The 21,039-nt window shown below is 41.5% G+C and overlaps 1 pseudogene; it reads left to right on the top strand.

Annotated features, from left to right (window-relative positions):
* The first annotated feature begins 8,000 nt into the window (after positions 1-8,000).
* On the top strand, positions 8,001-10,184 carry LOC131264636 (uncharacterized; annotated as a pseudogene).
* Positions 10,185-21,039: the final 10,855 nt, after the last annotated feature.

Here is a 21,039-nt window from a genome sequence, read left to right on the forward strand (position 1 = left end):
AAGCACCACCCAGAGCACTTCCTCGAGAAACACCAAGTCGCTCGAATACCAGTACAGCAAGGCTCGACCGTTTATTAGAATGAAGTGTAACTTAGCACTAGCAACACGTGCGTTCTTAGTCGGAAAGAAACCGAACATTGCTACATGTACATAAATTACAACTAATTTTATTTACAGAATGTACAATGCAAATAGGTTTTTTGCATATTTCACTAGCTTTTCTTGTCGATCGTTTTAATTCACACAAGTAACAATTGCCTTTGTGTTTAATTCTACCCGCTGCATCACGAATTTCTTGTAGTGGTAAATTACTAGTTTGTTCAGCAAATGACGCAATTTCACCTAATATACTTTCGATGCCGCTACGTGGTCCAAAGTGTCGCATGATTTGCACATTCGAAGATCGTCTTTGAATTTCTTCTAATGCTAACTGTTCACTGAGTTGTTCCGTCCGTCTTCTATAGTGTGAACGCTCATGTCATTGACAAGTTCCTTTTTGACACTGATCGGTTACGCTCTCCGTGGCTAGTTTTGGGTTCATGTTTACACATAACGCCGTTGACGTTACAACTTCAATTTTGCTGATGACGTGAAAGAAAGTGTTATTTATAAGGAATGTTGCTGGTTCTTGTAGTTGATATGTCAAACCCTGTATTTTAATCACATGCATTTTATGACCGATCGTTACATTTTTTATCATTTACCTGGTTTGGAATAAAATCAACCAATCGTATGCAACGATTTCAATTTGTGAAAAACAGACTTGCAACAAGTTCTAGTGCTGAAATACAACTGATTGGGGATATCACTTGAGCAGCAATGTTCTGTTGAACGATTTGATACTATAACTTAGCAGTTCTTTCTTCGTCAGTGGTTCAGCGTGTATATGTATCCGCGTTTGGTAAGCAAGTCTTACCGGGCCGCTACACGAACCGAAAACTCCAACCGAGAACTCAAAAACCGTATAAGTTTACGTCAAAATCTTCTCGGTTCGTGTAGCCGCTTTTTGTGGTACCAATTCTGTGAGCCACGCTACACGAGCCGCAAACTCAAAACTTTGCGGCGCAACGAGGTTTTTGTTTTTGATTTTTCAGTTAACTCAAAAATCTTCCTTCAAAGCAAACAAGATCTTATTTCAATTCACACAAAAAGTAAAAGATGGATAATCTGATAATCTACCCTATCGCGGGTCATCGAGTTGAGTACCCAAAACTTGCAACAACGCAACAGGCGTATTGTGCGGAGGCAAGAAGATGGCAACCGTTTGCTGGACAATACTGTAGCAGAGCAAGCAAATGAAACTATAATTAACTTTCTTCGCATGAAGAAGGAAGATTTTGATGTTCTCAAGTTACATAAAAAGTGGTAGAATAAAATATTTTAATCTTTATCATTAAACTTTTTGAAACTTTTAGATTTTGGAATCAGTTGGTGGGCCGGACTTTGCGAACCCCTGATCTATAGTGAATTTATAATTGATATTCTAGCTATAAAATAACAAAATATTAACTAACCGTAACTACAAAAGAAACACGTAAATTTATCACCATATGTTCGTTTATTTTGTTTTTCAGATTTGTTATGTTTACATTTATTTCTTTTTCGTCTTCTTCTTCTGACGCATTTGAGTTTTCGGTTAGCTGCCAAAAACTTCTCGGGTGCAGTTTTCAGCTCACGGAGCTGAAAAGTTTTTGACATAAACTTCTCGGTTGTTCCCCTCTTCTCGCCGAGAAGTTTTTGAGTTTTCGGGTCGTGTAGCGGGGCTCTTATGGTTACCATTCCAATACTGAAAAAAAATAAACCATTCCCAAATGCAAACCCCCGTACAAAACGTATGGCTTACCCGGGTAGGCGGTTGTAGATTTAAGGGGTATAAATCTAAAAATGCTGTACAAAATACTTCGAATAAAAATAATAATTCCGTTTTAGGAAGAACGATAGAAAACATGTTGCTTGAGGCATTCCAGAAATTTCGAGTCGATACAATTGTTCAATTCGAAATAGGGGTGGATGGGGTAATACGCACCCCTTAAGGAAAACTATAAAATGTTCTATCAACTTGGCTCTTGATTGTTGATTTTATCACTGAATAGGATTCATAAAGGTTCAAACTAGTTACCAGTTCAGGAATGTTAGCTTTTTTCGCTTTTTCAATTTTTAATCGATCTGTATCTGGTTGAGGCAAAACGCACCTTTGCTAGGGGTAATACGCACCACAACAAAGGGGCAATACGCACCACAACAAAGGGGCAATACGCACCATAACAAAGAGGCAATACGCACCACAACAAAGAGGCAACATCCACCGTCAATTAAAGATAGTTTGTTTACAAACTGGTGCATTTTACCCCGACATATTGGGTGCATATTGCCCCCATTCATATTTGAACACATTTTCAACAAAAATATGAGTAAATCTGCATACTTTCCGAAATTTCCATGAACAGTCTCAAGCACTGATTCTTAATTCACTAAATTTCGTATTTCTCGTGGATAAATATCGGTTTTGCACTTAATATTCCTTAGCGGAATGGTACGTCACATTATAACAAAAACTGTCTGCGCTGAGAATGATTTTGTTTTGCGTTTATTTCTCGTTTCTGTTGATGTAGAGCTATCAAACTCACAGGGTGACCATATTTTAGTTTGTTCTTACAGGGAGACTACTTTTTACGCGTCCAAAACTCGTTTTTCAAGGGAAATGGGAAAGGGTGCGTATTGCCTCAGGGGTGCGTATTACCCCAGCCACCCCTAATTACAAAACAAAAGGGCAAAACTTACCTGGGTAGGCGGTTGTAGATCTGAAGGATTGTAAAATTTAGATGATTTTATCAAAAACTAGTGATCAAGCAAATCTTCAACAACATCTGCAGTACTTAAACTTAATGTGTGAAATGTTTCAGAAGCGACGGCTCAGTATTGGTCAAGTTTATAGTGTACACAGAACACCCCATACATAAAAAAAGCTAAAATATGTAGTATATTGAAAAACTACAATCCATCGCTTATCATCATGAAACAATAAGAGCCCTCGAAAACTCGCATATGCAATAGAGCAATTTCTTAAGAATATATAGACTGCCACGAAGGGAAATAAGGTAGCGTTGACACCGCTGACGGTTGTCAACAAACCGGTGAAGATTACATTGATTGTAAATCGGTGAATAAAATAGCCGAGCGGGCCGACGTCGACATACGGGAAACAACGCTGTCGGCACCACGGGAAAGACGTAGCGCTTTAAGTGTTAACCGCCCAGCCTATTTTATGAATTTTTTCGTTTACGCCACTCGGTCGGCAATTTCGTTCGATGTTTGTCACTAAGCACCGGTGAAACGAAGTGAAAAGAAAGAAACGAAGAGAGTGCATGAAAATGAAGCACACTGGCGGACCGACGCTGGCGGACTGACACAGGCGGACTGACACTGGCGGACCGACACTGACGGACCGACATTGGCGCACGGACATTGGCAGACTGACACTGGGGCACCGACATTGGCGAACTGACACTGATCGACCGACGCGACTCATGAATTCCTCAGTCCCTAGAGGCCGACGTGGCGTAAACGGAAACTTCGCCGTCAGTCCCCAGGGACTGACATGGGGGTTAACGTGTTAACGTGTTACATAGTATCATATGCAATCGATTACCAAAAACTTTAAAACGCATTGGTGATTAGAGTTGTGTAAACCAGATTCATGAATCTGAATGAATCTCTGCCTTCTAAACCGCTGTTTAAACATGGCTGGAATTCCCGGTGGCGGGAACGGAAAAAAGTAGCCCAGTTTCGACAAAATATCCAGCGGGAACGAGCTTATTCGTCCGATCTGTCAAAGTAAAGCTTTGTTTACGTTTTAGTTTGTTTACGTGATTTAAATTGGCGGAAGGTAAAAGTGGAATTGTGAATCATTATCAAATATAAAGTTTATGAATGGTGTTGTTGAGTTCCTCCGCCAAAATTTTGCGTAGAAGACTACTCGCATTTTGGTTTCTCTCCAACAACATCGGCCGCATCTATATACGTTGCCTATACCGACGTTGTTGTAGCAAGCGAATGAAACTTTTCATGAAACGTTTCAATTAAGCAACTGCGTCTGTTCGCGCCAGGTCGTAGTTTCCCTTTTTCTAAACATAGCTGGAACGAAATCCGTTTTTTTTATATGCCATATAGCGGGATTCCCGCTGGCTGGCGGAAATATTCGTGCGATTCCCGCTGTGTCTAGCCGTCGCTTAAGGGATTCATGAATCTTTCGTCGAGAGACTCATGAATCCTAAAGACACACCAAATGATGAAAAGTCACCAGCCAAAAATGGATGAGGGACCCCCGTTTTTTTTTTTGTCGCATTGTCCACGCCTATGAAAGAATCGTGGAGATCCGTGACAGATCCATGAAAGATTCATGAAGATTCATTAAGGCTTCGACCCGACCAACATTCCGCTATGAAAAATTATCGCTACTTTTCTGTGGAGTCCCTACAGACAGTTTGAATGAACTTAGACCTGCCCCCGTGTATCGGAGCGGGACGCAGCGACTGACTGATGCTCTGTCGAGGGTGCGTGGATACAAGCAGGTGTGAAACTCTCAGAGTGCGCAATACACTCCCCGGCTTGCAAAAAAACGAGAGAGAAAGTGCTCTTTCTGTTCCAACTTACGAAAGTACTACTTTTTCGGGCTAGAGTGAGCTTTTACAGATTGCTCTCTGGAAATACTCTCTCGCTTGCTTACGCTCTTTCTACCGGTTCGCGCTTTACGCGCTCGTTTCTTTCGTTATTTTGGGTATACCAGTAGGCAAAAAAAACAAAAGAATGCATTTTGTTTTGAATTTTTATCCGTTTATACAATCGGATAGCCAAAACATATTTGGAAATGCACATTTAACCGTGTTGTTGCCAGTTTTTTTCCACTACTTCCGCTGGAGTAAATTCCAGTACGGATCTTCAATCCAACGTCCTGGGCCTTCGTAAGCTAATCTGGAGATGACCATTTGTCCTTTTTTCTGAAAACACCAACACAAAATCACAAGTTTTTACTGCTCAAAACGCGCGACCGAACTGTAAGTTCACAGACTGCACAAGTTAGACTGCGCTGCAAAGCCTGCTTTGGCAGTTTTTTACTCGCGCCGATCGGCCAAAAGTACGCTGTGCATGTGTACTTCTCCCGCACAATTCAACTCGTCGTACGATTCTCTCTCGTGCAGGAAAACTTTGGCTCACCTCACCTCGCCTACGAAAGTACACTCTCTTTGCTTGCCGGGTCCATACAATTACACTTTCTCCACCGTACAACAGCAGTGCACCCGGTAAGCAAAGAGAGTGTACTTTCGTAGGCGAGGAGTATGTTGCGGTAGGCTGAAAGGTGGGGAAGCGCGGTGAGGTGAGCAAAAGTTTGCCTGTACGAGAGAGAATCAAACGATGAGTTGAATTGTGCGGGAGAAATACAGATGAACAGCGTACTTTTGGTCCATCGGCGCGAGTAATAAACTGCCAAAGCAGGCTTTGCAGCGCAGTCTAATTTTCTAACTTGTCCAGTCTGTGAACTTACCTTTAGCGCGCCTTTCTCAATCAAGAGCGCCGGTCTAGTGGTTAGCGTACACAGACCGGAGTTGGAGAGGATGGGTTCGAATCCCGCTGTGTGCTCGAGGCATGAGAGTGCCCGGCAAGCAAAGAGAGTGTACTTTCGTAGGTAAGGAGTGGGTTGCTGCGGCAGGCTGAAAGGTGGAGAAGCGCGGTGAGGTGAGCAAAGTTTGCATGCACGAGAGAGAATCAAACAAAATATTCAATTTTGTGAGAGAAACATCATCGCACCGAGCGAACAATGCAATCCGTCTCGCTTTGGCTACCTAGCAGATGATCGTCCTTTTCTAACCAACGGTAAGGGCAAGTCTTCATTTAATTCCAACGGTATTGCGTGTGATGTAAAACATTGTGGAGTGTTGGTGCATTTTGATATGTTTAGTTTTATGATATGACCGCGTAGGCCGTCTGAAGGTAAGTAAACGAAATTTATCGTAAAGTAAGTAAATTGATTTCGATAAAAGTTACGCATGCCGGCGCGGGAACAGCAAATTTCATATCAAATTTGAAAAATGTCCACCTGTAAGCATTAGTAAGCACTGCCCCGGGGCACTAATTCTGTCAATTTACAACAAAAATGTACAGCTGGTAAAAATTATACAGTCTGACATGAAAGTATCCGTACAGTCACCAATTTTAACTTTAAGCCTAGTTATCTCAGCGACTACGTGACCTAGGACAATCATTTAAACGACATCTCGTAGATAAACTTCTATTCTATCCAATGAGGTCTTAACATTTCGAAAAAGTAACTTGTAGGTCACTTTGTTCTATAGAAACCCCAAAAAAGGCTCAAAATCGATGACAAAAAAGTATCCGTACACCCACCTTTCTTGACGAAAAACACCGGTTTGGTAGGGTTCTAGTAGGCAAAATATTAACCTAGTCATTATTTAGAGTTATCAAGTGTCTAAAAGTATAGCGGCAACAACTTTATATCATCATTCAACGTGAAATGGCCGGTGAAACTAGGCAAACAGCTGCAACCAATAGAGAACTATCTTTTTCATGTGAAGTAAAGGGAACCTAACTTGGCAAGTTGATGAACCCTGTGAAAAGTCTCATGCTAAGTCTCAGGAACTTATAATTTGTCGAATTAATCAGGATGCAACTAGACTAAACCCTGCAAACAGACATCTTTCGTGGTTACTCAATCGCTATGTGAGGGTGATTGCTCGAAAAGCTGTTAAGTTCTCCAAACTTCGAGTTCTCAAACATGACGAACGAAGTGTCTAGATCACCAATCATATGATTTGGATTTCAACTCTTAAGAAGGTTTTTTGGAAATAACAATTACATTGCATTATTGTAAGTTGCAAACTTTTCATTTCCTACGAAAGAATAAGATAGACTGGGGATTTGCAAATCGCTGTATTTTGATGCCATTGGCGTGTAGGCACAGTGTTTTATATACTATATACAGACTTCATACAGACAAAATTAAGCAAGTTTGGCCAAAAAACGAATAACAATAGACACCAGACGTCGAACTCAACCATCATTACGAGCAACGTTGTTCCAACTATAAAACACAGTAGTTGAGAGTTTGTGTTATGGTGTTCCAAGGCCATTAATCGAACTGGAAATATTGAATTAAGTATGAATCATCTGTGGGACATAGTCTACTTCGCCCATTTTGTCACTTGGACAAGCCATGGCTAGGTTAAATTTTAAATGTTCAATAATATGCTCAGAGATAAAATAACGATCCCAAGAATAAGCCATGTATTGTCCAAGAATTACCACTTTATGAGACCGTACAAGTGTTGACGATACTCCCAAAGTCTCCGGAATCGATCTCTATACAACATTTGTCGAAAGACGCCTAGATTTACCATGAACGGGACATTATCTTGATCTTAGTAGACCCCTTTAGAAACATTATAGAAATCGGATCAAATTTCCAGCATCTTTCGAAAAAAAGCTGGTAGAAATGATGCCTTGGCACTTGTAGGCTATTATTGAGGCAAGTGGCATTGATTGTAACATATTGGCACATCAGGTACCGATGGTACATCATAAATACTCATCATGTACGGATACTTTTTTGTCATCGATTTTGAGCCTTTTTTAGGGTTTCTATAGAACAAAGTGACCTACAAGTAACTTTTCCGAAATGTTAAGTACTCATTGGATAGAATAGAAGTTTATCTACGATATGTCGTTTAAATGGTTGTCCTAGGTCATGTAATCGATGAGATAACTAGGCTTAAAGTTGAAATTGGTGACTGTACGGATACTTTCTTGTCAGACTGTACGTGTCGCGGAACGGTTAATGGAGCGGTTTACAGTGAAACAACGGTTACCATGGTTACCGTACCAGTACAGAACGGATGCTCTTGAAAGAGAATTATTTGGGGAAAGCAGCTCATCAGGACCAAGGAGCTCACCAGGCCCAAGCAGCATCGAATTTGAAACGCTTGAAGATGTATCCACATCTAATGAGGAAACCACAGATGAAGAATCAGTTGCAGATGAATCTACAAATTATATCCAAAGAAATTGGATCAACATCGACGATCGAGGATGAAGAAGACTTCATGGAGCCAGTGGAACCAAAAAGTGGCGAAGGGAGGATATTAGACTGGGCCTTGGAAACTAATCAGAAGCTCTGGCCACTAACTAAGTTATAAAAAATTCTGCGCGACGTCACTGATTTAAAGCTGCCAAAAGATTCGCGTACATTTTTGAAAACAAAGCAGTGCGATAAAGAGATCGTCAAAATCGAGGGAGGTGAACTTTGGAATGCAGGAGTCCGAAAAGTTTTTTTTCGATAAGTGAAGAAACAATAATATTTTCACTATTCTATAAGATGATCAAATATTTATCAAATTGTGGTTTATCCTGCTTTCCAGTTATGTTCAGCCATCGGTGAACATCTTTTCGTTAAACTTTTCGATCGATGGTTTGCCTCTCTTCGACTGTGACCCAAAGCAGTTTTGGCCTATTTTAATGACTGTAAATGAATTGCCTGAAATTCCTGTCCTGATGGTTGCAAATTATTGTGGAACATCTAAACCAAAAAGTATGAAACAATATCTACGGCCACTTGTAAACGAACTGAACCAATTAATAGACTCAGGGATTAAAATAGGGAATAAGTTGATCCGAATTCTTGTTCGAAGTTTCATCGCTGATGCCCCAGCTCGAGCATTTATAAAACGTTAAAGTTGGTTGTTAGATTGTCAAAGTTTGTAGAATATTGCATTTATAATTTTATGTCATTTACATTTATTTTTTAGGTGTTACCTATTTCAACGGCAAAAAAGGATCACAGAAATGTACCGTTCAAGGTCTCTACCACGACGTTGGTAGATTAGTTTATTTTCCTGGCGTTGATGCCCACCCCAGGACAGATGAGGAGTATATTGAGCATCATAGAGAAAAAACGCCACTACATGATCTGAAAAACGTGGATATGATCAAGGACTTTGTTGTGGCGGATCGTCTGCATCTATTGGATTTTGGAGTAACCCGTACTATGCTGCAGGGTTTAAAATCAGGAAAATGGGGATACAAGGCAATTGGTCCACCGAGACATGCCAAAGGGTGACCAATATTCTTTCGAATGTGGAAATTCCTGCCGAATTTCACCGTAAACTTCATAATGTAAATTTGCTTGGTGATTGGAAAGCTAGTGAATATAAAATGTGTTTACACCATGCTAGTTTCGTAGCACTGAAAAGTGTGTTAACGGATAGGGAATATAATCATTTTATGCTGTATTTTACAGCAATTACACTATTAAGCTCCAATTATTATAAATGCCATTGGCCGGAGGGTAACCAAATTCTGAAAAAGTTTGTGCAACAGTTTGGCGTTCTATACGGAGAACATCGTTTAACTAGCAATGTACATAATTTATTACATGTGTAGGATGATGTTTGTCGCTTCCCAACTGACGGCGACATGCAACATTGCCCCGTTTCCACAGATTCCTACCCCCGCGAGTCCAGAACTGTCAGCTTTCTCTTGCACACTTTGTCTTCCCAACTGACTGCGACATGCAACATTGGCCCGTTTCCACAGATTCCTACCCCCGCGAGTCCAGAACTGTCAGCTTTCTCTTGCACTCCTTGTCTTCCTACTCGTTCTAATGATGAACCGGTGTGCTAGGGGAGAAGTCACATCTGCCCTTTCACATCTTCCCTTTCAGTCTGACACATTGCAATAGCGGAACCTATCATGTAGCATTCCCACACTGCACAGCGACCCGCAAATGTGTTCGTGCACTTCATGTCGGTCAATCATGTACAGAATAAAAAGTACGTTTGTATGAATGCCATCACGCACAAACTGCCAATAGCGACGCGGTAAAGTTTTCAGTCTTCAAAACATCTAGCGCCAGAACAGTCGTGTTGAAAAGTGTAAAGTGTTTTTCCAAAGTTCATGGTGCCCAATGGGAAGCTTAAAGGAGAAAAAGTGCATCCATCAACAAGTCCGCGACGGCGTCAGCTCATGAACGATCTGGTCCGTAAAACGGATGAGAAGTTTGATCGTTTGGAAGCATCTTGGAATCGGTAAGTAAACAGTGTGATAGAGCAACATCATGACCGTTAAAAGCGATTCGTTAATTCCTTTCCTTTGTTTGTTTCGTTCAACAGAAATAACACCGGAGGAAGAAGCCGCCCTTAGTGTTCCGGGAGTGTAGCAGAGTGTAGAAGTAGAGTCCGAATTTAATGAAGAATAGAAATTTCCGCGTCGACGGATTGCGCAGAACACAACACTGTTTTCTCATTTGATATCCGAAACGCATTGTATAAATGTGTGCATGCCAATATGGTGAAATAACACGCACACCTTCATAACCCCCTGTTTGACACTAACACCACCACCAAATAACCGATTGAATGTTGCACCCCACCCCCTTTTTTGGTGCAACACTTTGTCTTGTTATCCATCAAAAAAATTAACTAACAACATGAAAACAATATGTTAACAAGATAAAATCCACCAGTTGGGTTCCTTCTCGTTCTAATGATGAACCGCCTAAGTGTAACTTCCCAACTGGCGGATTTTATCTTGTTAACATATTGTTTTCATGTTGTTAGTTAATTTTTTTGATGGATAACAAGACAAAGTGTTGCACCAAAAAAGGGGGTGGGGTGCAACATTCAATCGGTTATTTTGTGGTAGTGTTAGTGTCAAACAGGGGGTTATGAAGGTGTGCGTGTTATTTCACCATATTGGCATGCACACATTTATATAATGCGTTTCGGATATCAAATGAGAAAACAGTGTTGTGTTCTGCGCAATCCGTCGACGCGGAAATTTCTATTCTTTATTAAATTTGAACTCTACTCCTACACTCTGCTCTCCCGGAACATTATGGGCGGCTTCTTCCTCTGGTGTTATTTCTGTTGAACGAAACAAACAAAGAAAAGGAATTAACGAATCGCTGTTTTAACGGTCATGATGTTGCTCTATCACACTGTTTACTTACCGATTCCAAGATCCTTCCAAACGATCAAACTTCTCATCCGTTTTACGGACCAGATCGTCCATGAACTGACGCCGTCGCGGACTTGTTGATGGATGCACTTTTTCTTCTTTAAGTTTCCCATTGGGCACCATGAACTTTGGAAAAACACTTCACACTTTTCAACACGACTGTTCTGGCGCTAGTTGTTTTGAAGACTGAAAACTTCACCGCGTCGCGATTGACAGTCGGTGCGTGATGGCATTCATACAAACGCCCTTTTTTATTCTGTACATGATTGACCGACATGAAGTGCACCAACACACACACGGGTTACTGTGCAGTATGGGAATGCTACACGATCGGTTCCGCTATTGCAATGTGCCAGACTGAAAGGGAAGATGTGAAAGGGCAGATATGACTTCCCCCCTAGCACACCGGTTCATCGTTAGAACGAGTGGGAAGACAAAGTGTGCAAGAGAAAGCTGACAGTACTGGACTTAAGGGGGTTGGAATGTGGGGAAACGGGGCAATGTTGCATGTCACCGTCAGTTGGGTTAGCACTAGCTACACGCGCGAACGTTTATAGGAAAGTATCCGAACTTTGCATCATTAAGTATTAAACTAGGTTTTTTAGGCCAGGTACCTGGCCCGTCGGCAGTCTCTGGTTCCCCTACCGCATTTTTGATGGTTCCATGTCGTCCCGTTATGGTTTCAATTGTATCGGCAATTGCAGAACGGTAAGGGGGTTTAAAATACGTATTGCGGGACCATCGATAAGATACGAAGTAAGCTGACCGTCTCCCTGTTCGACCTTAGCCAGATCTTGGCGCACAGGATGTCTCCCTTTGACTGTAGCCCCCATCGATATAAATGTAAAATTACAGTTATATCGAAAAATGTTACCAAATACCAAATCAAACGTGTTTATCAAACAGCCCGGTTAGTAGGAGGTTTTTCAAAGACATGTACTTAAACCGAATTACAGCATATTGTACCAGTTTCTGTGCTACGCAGTACATGCAAGCCTACGCATGTCCTGTGGTTATGCCACTTTTTAAAGTGTGGGTCGAACATGAACCACAAAGCAACCTTTGCAAACGGTAAAATATTGTCAGTCTGACACTAACTGACTAACTACAGTTGTCAAAATCTGCGCAAATTTGTTTCTCGGTCATCGAGTTAAAAAAGGAGTAGGCTAAAATGTGTGCACCTAGTATTGATACCAAGTGGATGGAAAAGAGTTGTTTGTGATGATGTTCAATGTTTGTTGATAAGATTTCGGTGGACACATTACCTCTCTGCTATTGTTTTACAGTTAAGCACTCAAATCATGAATGCGCTTTCATTTGGATCGGCTCACGAATAGTAGCGGCGACACGAAACGAAAAAAAAATGACAGCAAAACTGACATTTGCTCGTGTTTTATCAGGCTTTTGCGTCCCGTGTAAACTGAGCATAACACTCCTGCTACGCATGATAATCCATATTATTGTGATGCGATGAGGGGCACATCCTTCTCTCCCTGTGCCATCAGTGCCGCATACGCTGCACGTTCTGTGGCTCACTATTCCCCCCATCGATTTTTTCTTTCTTTTGTTTGTAATGGAGAATCCTTCCATGTGTGTGATGATTCATAAAAGGCGCGAAGTAGCAGCTCGACGGCCGGCACACTCTGCCGCTTGCTATCCCCCACCTTCTGTGTTTCGCGGAAGGAACTATCTCCCTTTTCTTGCCTTGTTCGTTTCGCGGAAGGTAAAGTTACCTGCTCGCACAACTGCAGTCTCGGATCGGTCCACCGTATGCTCTGCCGCGGATAGCGATCCCCACTGCTCACGTTCTTGTTTTGTTTTCTTGTAGTGGTAGATCCGTTAACACATGCATAGAGATGCGAGTTTGAATCAACTGGATGCGTTGTAAGCTAATCCTGTATGCGAGCGCAATTGTTCTCACTCCTTCTCACATAATCGCTAAGTCAGCTTAGACATACCGTCCTATGCCGCTCATTTTCTGTCTCTTTCTTTTCCCTATCTCTCTCTCATTCTCTCTCTCGCTCTCTAAATTTTGCTCTTTTTATCTTTTTCGCTTTCTCAACTTCGTTCTCTTTCTCTCTTTCTTATCTCATCTCTCTTCCTCTCTTTCTCTTTCTTTCTCTCTCTCTCTCTCTTTCTCTCTTTCGCTCTATCTCTATATCTCTCCCACTTCTCATCCCGCTCTTTATTTGTTTACCACTCTTTGTCCCCAACTTTCCCATCTCCCATGTCCCATCTCCCATGTCCCATCTTCCATCTCCCATCTTCCATCCCTCATCAACAATCTCTCTTCTCTCCATCGTACTCTTTCTTAATTTGCCTACCACATCTCCCATCGCATTCACACTGTCTCTTTCTCTTTACCTCTCTCTTTCTATTTATCTCTCTCTCTCTCTGGCTATATCTATCCCTATCCCTATGCCTCGCCTTGTCATACTTTCCATTGTTGTCTCTCTGTTCCCCACTATGTCTGCCTCTATCTTTACCGTATGTCTCTCTCTTTCTCTCTCATTTTCTCGTTATACCTCTCCCTATTTCTTTCTCTCACTCTTACACACACTAACAGCACAAAATTCCAACAACAACGCACAGAAGGGTCGGTTTTGCTTAACAGGCCCATTTTTCTGATTTTGAATTAGTAGCGACAATGAATCAGGCATCGATCGAATAAGGGTTACTTTTCGCGCGCGTGTTTATTGGGCCATGGTCGACCCTCGGAAGGAAAATTATTATATAGGATGCGTTTTGTCCGATTCGATGATGCGAATACTCATGCCCAGCGCATTGAAGATGACAAAGCTGCTCCGATACGCCATATATGGGCTATACTAAATAGTAATTTGGCAAAAAATTATAAACCATCGGAGTACTTAGCAGTCGGCGAGCAGCTTTTCCCGTACCGTGGACGAACCAGGTTTACACAATACATACTTTACAAATCAGCCAAATATGGGATTAAAGTCTGGTGGATTTGTGACGCTGTGAATTCGTATCCTCTCAATGGCTAGATTTACACTGGGAAATCGAATGCTGGCCGTGGAAAGAACGTTGGGAAGAGAATTGTTAAGGATTTAGTCGCTTCTTATAAAGGGTCAGAAACGTAACAATGGATTTTTTTTTCACTTCGTTGCCATTAGCCAAATGTTTACTGTCCTGGACCCTAACCATTGTTGGTACTTTGGAAAAAATAAGCCATTTATACCACCTTCCATGATAGGTTTGAAACAACGTGAAGAATTATCTACTTTGTTCGGCTTCAATGAAAAATTTCCCATGTGCAGCTACATGCCAAAAAAGAAAAAACCGTGATCATGCTATCCTCAATGCACCTGGAATCGAAAATTGGTGATGGAGAATAGAAAAAAACAGAAATAATTGAATGACTGGTCAAAAGCTGGAGTGGACATCATGGACAGTATGCTTGGTAGATATACTACAAAAGATCTATTCAAAGTCGCTTGATTTGCATCTTATATATTACATTATATTATGAAAACAACAAATCAATAAAGCAGTACATGTGAGCAGTGCACAATTTTATTTGCGAATACGTATATGTGGAATAAAATGTTTTATAGTATAAAAACTATATTCTATCTACTTCTGCATTGTTTATAATTAAAATTGCTAAAAGTCCTGAAAGACAATACAATTTATTATATTTGATGTATTCAGAAGACAAATTACAGGCATTCCCGGATAAACGGTATATTATTGTCCATAAACCAAGCATTCATACCTAAGTGATGTGATGGGTACCCGGGTACCCGGTTATTGTATGGAGGAAGTTTTGTTTAATCACTTATAACTATTATTGAGTTGTTAAGTACTATGCACGGTGTTGCAAATTAAGTGCAAAAAGCTTTCATTTCTGGGGATCTAAAGTGGCGTAAAACGATTCGGAAGAAAAGTTACAAAATTCTCCCATGGAAGCTGAAATGGGTACCCGGGTACCCGGTTATTGATCGGACGGTTAAGAAAGAAGCAGTCGACGTACTTCGCACATTTGAGATCGTCACTAGAGAAATTTCCGCCGAAAAAAATGTTACGATTTCAAAGACGAAAGTAGTAATCATAATATTGCTTATTGGGATGCTTAAAGAAGAAAACTTATCAAACAAAACGAATGAAGTGAGAAATCAGTAGACTGTTTGACCAATAATTTAAGCAAAAGATTTACTTATTTAAATAGAAGAACTATTGCATTAGCTACTATGTTAGACCCTAGATTTTAAAAGAAGGGCTTGGAAAGTGATGATGAATATGATGAAGCAGTTGGAATGTTATTATTAGAAATTGATAAATTAGAAGACGAAATGAAAATCAGCTTAGATACAGATGGGGATGGCCAAACTGAAGTAGATATGGGCAAAGCCACACCTGAAGGCGTGGCGAGTATATGGCAAAAATTTGATGGGAACGTATCCTCGCAGGTCGTGCCTCAACCTCGATCATAAAAAAAAGAGCTTGTAGACTATTTAGCTGCCCCTTTAATAAATTGAAATGATGATCCAATAGAATGGTGGAAGTTGGAAAAAAAAGTTTTCCAAACTTGTACCAAGTAATGATACGCATGCTTTGCATCGTCAGTGCCGAGTGAGCGAGTGTTCTCAAAGGCAGGAGACGTAGAAACAAAAAAAAGAAACAGTTTGACAACAAGCAAATTAGCAAAATTATTGTTTATCAAACATAATTTGGAGTGAATATTATTACCCTGTTGGGGGAGCCCATGGCGCAGCGGTAGCGCGAGGAAACACCACACCACAGGTGTGCGCGCGGCATGCGCGCGGTTCCGGAAGCGGGGGCAGGCAGCCATCGACGCGGAGGGGGGTAAAAAAAATTGCGGCAAACATGGTAAGCTAAACTTTGTAGAAGAAAATTTTTTTTTAATGCTTGACATAAATTTGACAAAAATTCCTTTCCAATTCCCTCAGAAACTGTCAAATTTACCTCGAACACCCTGTATATATTGAATTGTAGAATGAACGTGTGCATGACTAAATCCCTTATCGAGCAAACATAATATCATTGAAAATTATACACCTTATCCAAGTGGTTCCTAAGAAACTGCCAACCAATTTTGTATTGTTAAATTCTTGGATAATTTTGCACATTTCTGTGCAGTTTTTTGCACACTTGTTCAATCGAACTTTTTGCATACTGTTTTTGAATCGAAAAGGTGTTGCTCAAAAAATTTGAGATGTTGTATGACTGTATGACACTTTACTGTGGTACCACAAATGCACAGCACAGTAAATTGTGTATGGTACCACAGTACGGCACATCAAAAAGTGTTACTTGACCCAACACTACTTGTACCCCTAAATGATTAGTAGCAACTGACCTAAATAATTTCAAAATATTAGTGTGTGAATTTAATTTAATCCTATTATTGTTCCTGCCTTCCCAGTTGCATTGCGTAAAAAAATGTTTTTCGAATAATAAATCTAGTGCTGTGTGCTTTCGTTGATCCGCATATTGCGAATCTATTTCTGCGTCTAATCGTTGAACGATGCTGTAGAAATAGTATTCGTCTCCCAATTTGCTTTCCAAATTGCACAACTGCAACGCTTGTGCATTTAAACGAATGTTTTTCATTGAGATCAGTATTTTACATACTTCCCGTAGTAAAACAATCATTTCCCCATTGCGCACTATAGCTTTTTTTTTATTTCGTTGGCAGGCCGAACAGCACGTATGACCTGAACATGGTTTCGCATCATCACCAAATGTAGCAGCGTCTTCATCAATGGAAGAAAATGATTTTGGCGCATTTTTGTATAAGCACAAATACCATGAAGAAATTCTGGTATATAAACGGAATCTATTTTTAAATAAATTTAGTGTTAACTCAAACTCCGACTAGAGTAACCTCGTTGGTTGTTATCTGTTCTCACTCACTGCAGTATCCGAAAGCTCGAAGCACCCAGTCTCCCTTTTCAAAGTATAGGCCTCCACCACACGCAGAGGCAACTAGCTGGAAAGTAATAGAGATCCAGATACTTCGGCAATTTGCCGGCAGAACAACGTAACTTCCCGTTGCACACCGATAAGCAACCAAGGAGGTCTTCCTTCGAGGGACATACTTGGTTAGACGTGCAGTAACACTTTATGAGATGTTAACACGTTAAGCGCTATGCGCAATTTGCACTGCTTTTCGTTCTGCCAGCGATTCGTAGAAACGCCGGCCTACGTAACGGGCTCTGTCGGTCCATGCAGACGCCGACTTACGGGAAAGAACACTGTTGGCCCCACGGGACCGACGTAGCGCTTAACGTGTTAATGTCGTACCGTTAAATTCACATAGGATATACCAGAACCGTTAATCAACACATTACATTACTTAATTTATTTGTAAATGGCTTACGTCGGCTAAAAACATGCCTTTGCATCTTACCCCACTTTCCCCTACTTACCGGCAACTAAATCACTCACACAAGTACACAGAAAATTATGAATTTTAATTTACCATGCGAATCAGCCTTTACCGAAGGAAGGCAAGTCGAAACTATTTCACACAGTTGCTTGCCTGGACGAATAACGTGGAGACGAGAGACAGCAAGAAGAACAAAAGCCCGCTTATCAGTCCGGCGCTGAATACCGGGCAGCTAATCCGGGCGACACAAACTTTCAGAATACACAACAAGCACCAAAGTTCAGTGTGCTGTGCGCACACGCACTAGCACCACTTCATACGCAGTGCGCACTTCAAGAGCATGAATCTTTCACGGGTCTGTCACGAATCTCCTCGATTCTTTCATTGCCGCGGATCATGCGACCAAAGAACACTTCAGGCGCTGTGCTGTGCTGTGCACACAGTAAGGTGTGTGGTGCGCACAGTGCGCACAATCGCACTTTCCCCAACACTAAACACAACACTTCGACGCTGCACAACACTTTTACGATTGCCCGGAGGACTAAGTTTACCCGAGCCAGGCTGGCTGATACTTCGCCTATTGCATCAATTATATACGCATCCGTTACGTTCGGAGGTTCGGAGCGAACTGAAATATATTCAGCCTGCAGCAAGTAAAATTTGACGTTCGAAAAATGAGACGGTCTACTGTCTTTTCAAAAGCCTATAGCATTCTCGGAACCGAATATTGACCTTCAACGTGTACATTTCTTTCCATCAACTCTTCCACTATGTAACTAAATTGAAAACGGAATCAAAATCGACTGTTTCACTGAGATACGGCCCAAAATGTGCGCGAAGACCCAAAAAGCGGACACGCAAGTAAAATCGGACAGGAAGGCTTCTTTGCCGGTTGGTGCACTTTAAGTGGCCGCATGCCGTTGTACCTGCACATTTATAAGTTGGCCATTATTGTTCATTTTATAGGTACCCAAATTATAAAAGTACTGTATAAGTACTCAAATTATAGTAGTATTGTATAGGTACGCAAATTATAATTAAAAAACCCATAAAAAACAACAATACGCTGAAGTGTATGCAAATCAAGATCGTTACCGAGGTGCCACACGTCTTCAAATGCTGAACAAAAAACCAAAGTGGTGCTATTTTTATTTCTTCCCCGTTTTCATGAATTATTGGGTTTTAACGTTATTAGTCCTCATTAATACGAACGTAATCCTCTGGAAAGTTGTTAAACTGATTGTTATAACGTACCAAACTCGAAATTATGGAAATTTATGAAAAATTGTAAGAAAAAACAGGGTGGTGCTATTCTTGTTTCCTCCAGTGTATATCACTCGGGGTCCACACTACAGCGCGACATCCCGTCACGAAACGCGACTTTGCCTGACAGGCGACCGAACTCTATACAAGAAAAGTGTCGCATAAATCACGCTAGTCGATGCCTAGTGTAGAAACAGCGAAAAACGCGACGTCGCGCTGGCTCTTGTCAAATGTCAAAGCGAAACGAAAACAAACCGACAGCTGGACAAAACGTAAACAAGCCGAAACACAAACGCGAACGAAACGAGCAACATTTTCCACGAAACATCGGATTTTTCGTTTTATTGCTTATTTCTAGCCTTCACAAATCTAATTCAATTATGAAACGCAGTTTTAATTGATATTTTTACCAAAGTTTTTTCGGGTGCCGAAACGTAAACAAACTGCTCTTAAAGAAGTAGGAGATGACGGAAAAATATATACCTCCTACGGTGGTGCAAAATATCGTCGTTGTTTTTTGGTTGTTTTCACAGTGAATTTCAAATGTAGAAGTGTCAACTCACTCAGGGTGCATAAAATATGTAGCTAAACAAATATCATGCATTACTACGTCAAAATTGAACAAAAAAAATTCGGCGAGTTTGGAGTTTGGGACGTCGCGCTGTAGTGTGGACCCCGTGGCATCGTCTAGCGCGATTTGCGCGACATGTTTTTGTATCTCGGGGTCCACACAACAGCGCGACGTCGCCTGACAGGTGCTGAACTCCATACTAAAAAAACCTAGCGCAATTTCCCGCAAATCGGATTTGTATGGAGTTCAGCGCCTGTCATGCGACGTCGCGCTGTAGTGTGGACCCCGGGTATCTCGGGGTCCACACTGCAGCGCGACGTCCCGTTTCCAAAGTAGCCCAGTTTCGGCAGAACAATCGCGCAAGCCAAACGCGACAGAGGTAGGGGAGTATGTGGAAATATGTATCAAATTGGGGCGCAAACTCGGCTAAAATTTTTTGTTGAATTTTGAGGTAGTTATGCATGATATTTGTTTAGCTACGTATTTTATGCACCCTGAGTGAGTTTGGCGCTTCTACTTTTGAAATTCACTGAGAAAACCACCTAAAACAACCATCGACGATATTTTGCCCCACCGTAGGAGGTATATATTTCTCCATCATCTCCTACGTATTGAGTGCAGTTTGTTTACGTTTCGGCACCCGAAAACACTTTGGTAAAAATATCAACTAAAACTGAGTTTCATAACTGAATTACATTTGCGAAGGCTAGAAATAAGTAGTACAACGAAAAATCCAATGTTTCGTGGAGAATATTGCTCGTTTTGTTCTTCTTCTTCTTCTTTCTTTCGCTATGCGAGTCGGGGTATATCCTCCTACGCTAAGTCGAACGTTTGTTCCCTTACTCGTAATCAGAGGCGTACCGACTCTGTCCGAACTCCTATGAAGGGGCTCGTCCTTTAGGACCGGCTATAAAAGCCATATGTCCACCCGCCGTCCACGGGAGGGATAATTCCTTCCGTTGTCAGGACACAAGAACTCGTGGTCCGCTTGATTGACTCAAACAGCACGAGATGTGCGGCAGCTAGGATTTTTCTGACCTGAGCTCCAGCTCGGCGTGACCACGCGGTCGTGCCGTAACCTTACTTTTCCGCTAACCCTTTCAGGAAACTTGTGCACTGCTAACCTCCGCTCTGATTCACTACCGAACTGGAACTGGCTCGTTTTGTTCGCGTTTGTGTTTTGGTTTGTTTACGTTTTGTCCAGCTGTCGGTTTGTTTTCGTTTCGAATTGACATTTGACAAGAGCCAGCGTTACGTCGCGTTTTTCGCTGTTTCTACACTAGCGCGATTTGTGCGACATTTTTTTTTTTTGTATGGAGTTCGGCCGCCTGTCAGGCGACGTCGCGTTTCGTGACGGGACGTCGCGCTGTAGTGTGGACCCCGAGTATGGAGTTCGGCCGCCTGTCAGGCGACGTCGCGTTTCGTGACGGGACGTCGCGCTGTAGTGTGGACCCCGTAGTAGACAGGTGGACCAAAATAGAAGCAAAGCGCGCCAAAATAGCGACAAAAAGTGTGTTCGGAAATTGATAATTTTTCAGTGAAAACATTTTTTTTTTATCATAACCAGTTTATCGTAATATGATCGGAACAATTAATGCAACGATTTATTTTGTGGTGACCCTTCCATAAGTGGGCCAAAAAGAGTACTTTTACCCTACTCAATAAATAAAACCTCACCATCTAAACAAACTTTAGTTTGACATTTGGGTTTGAAAACCAGTCAACTGACGTAATGCAAAAACCACTTTTGATGCAACCTACTATGTTTATGATTCCTTGGGTAGACGCTTTCGATTGACAACTA

Source organism: Anopheles coustani, chromosome 2 (genome assembly GCF_943734705.1).
Source record: "Anopheles coustani chromosome 2, idAnoCousDA_361_x.2, whole genome shotgun sequence".
In the NCBI taxonomy this organism is placed as follows: domain Eukaryota; kingdom Metazoa; phylum Arthropoda; class Insecta; order Diptera; family Culicidae; genus Anopheles; species Anopheles coustani.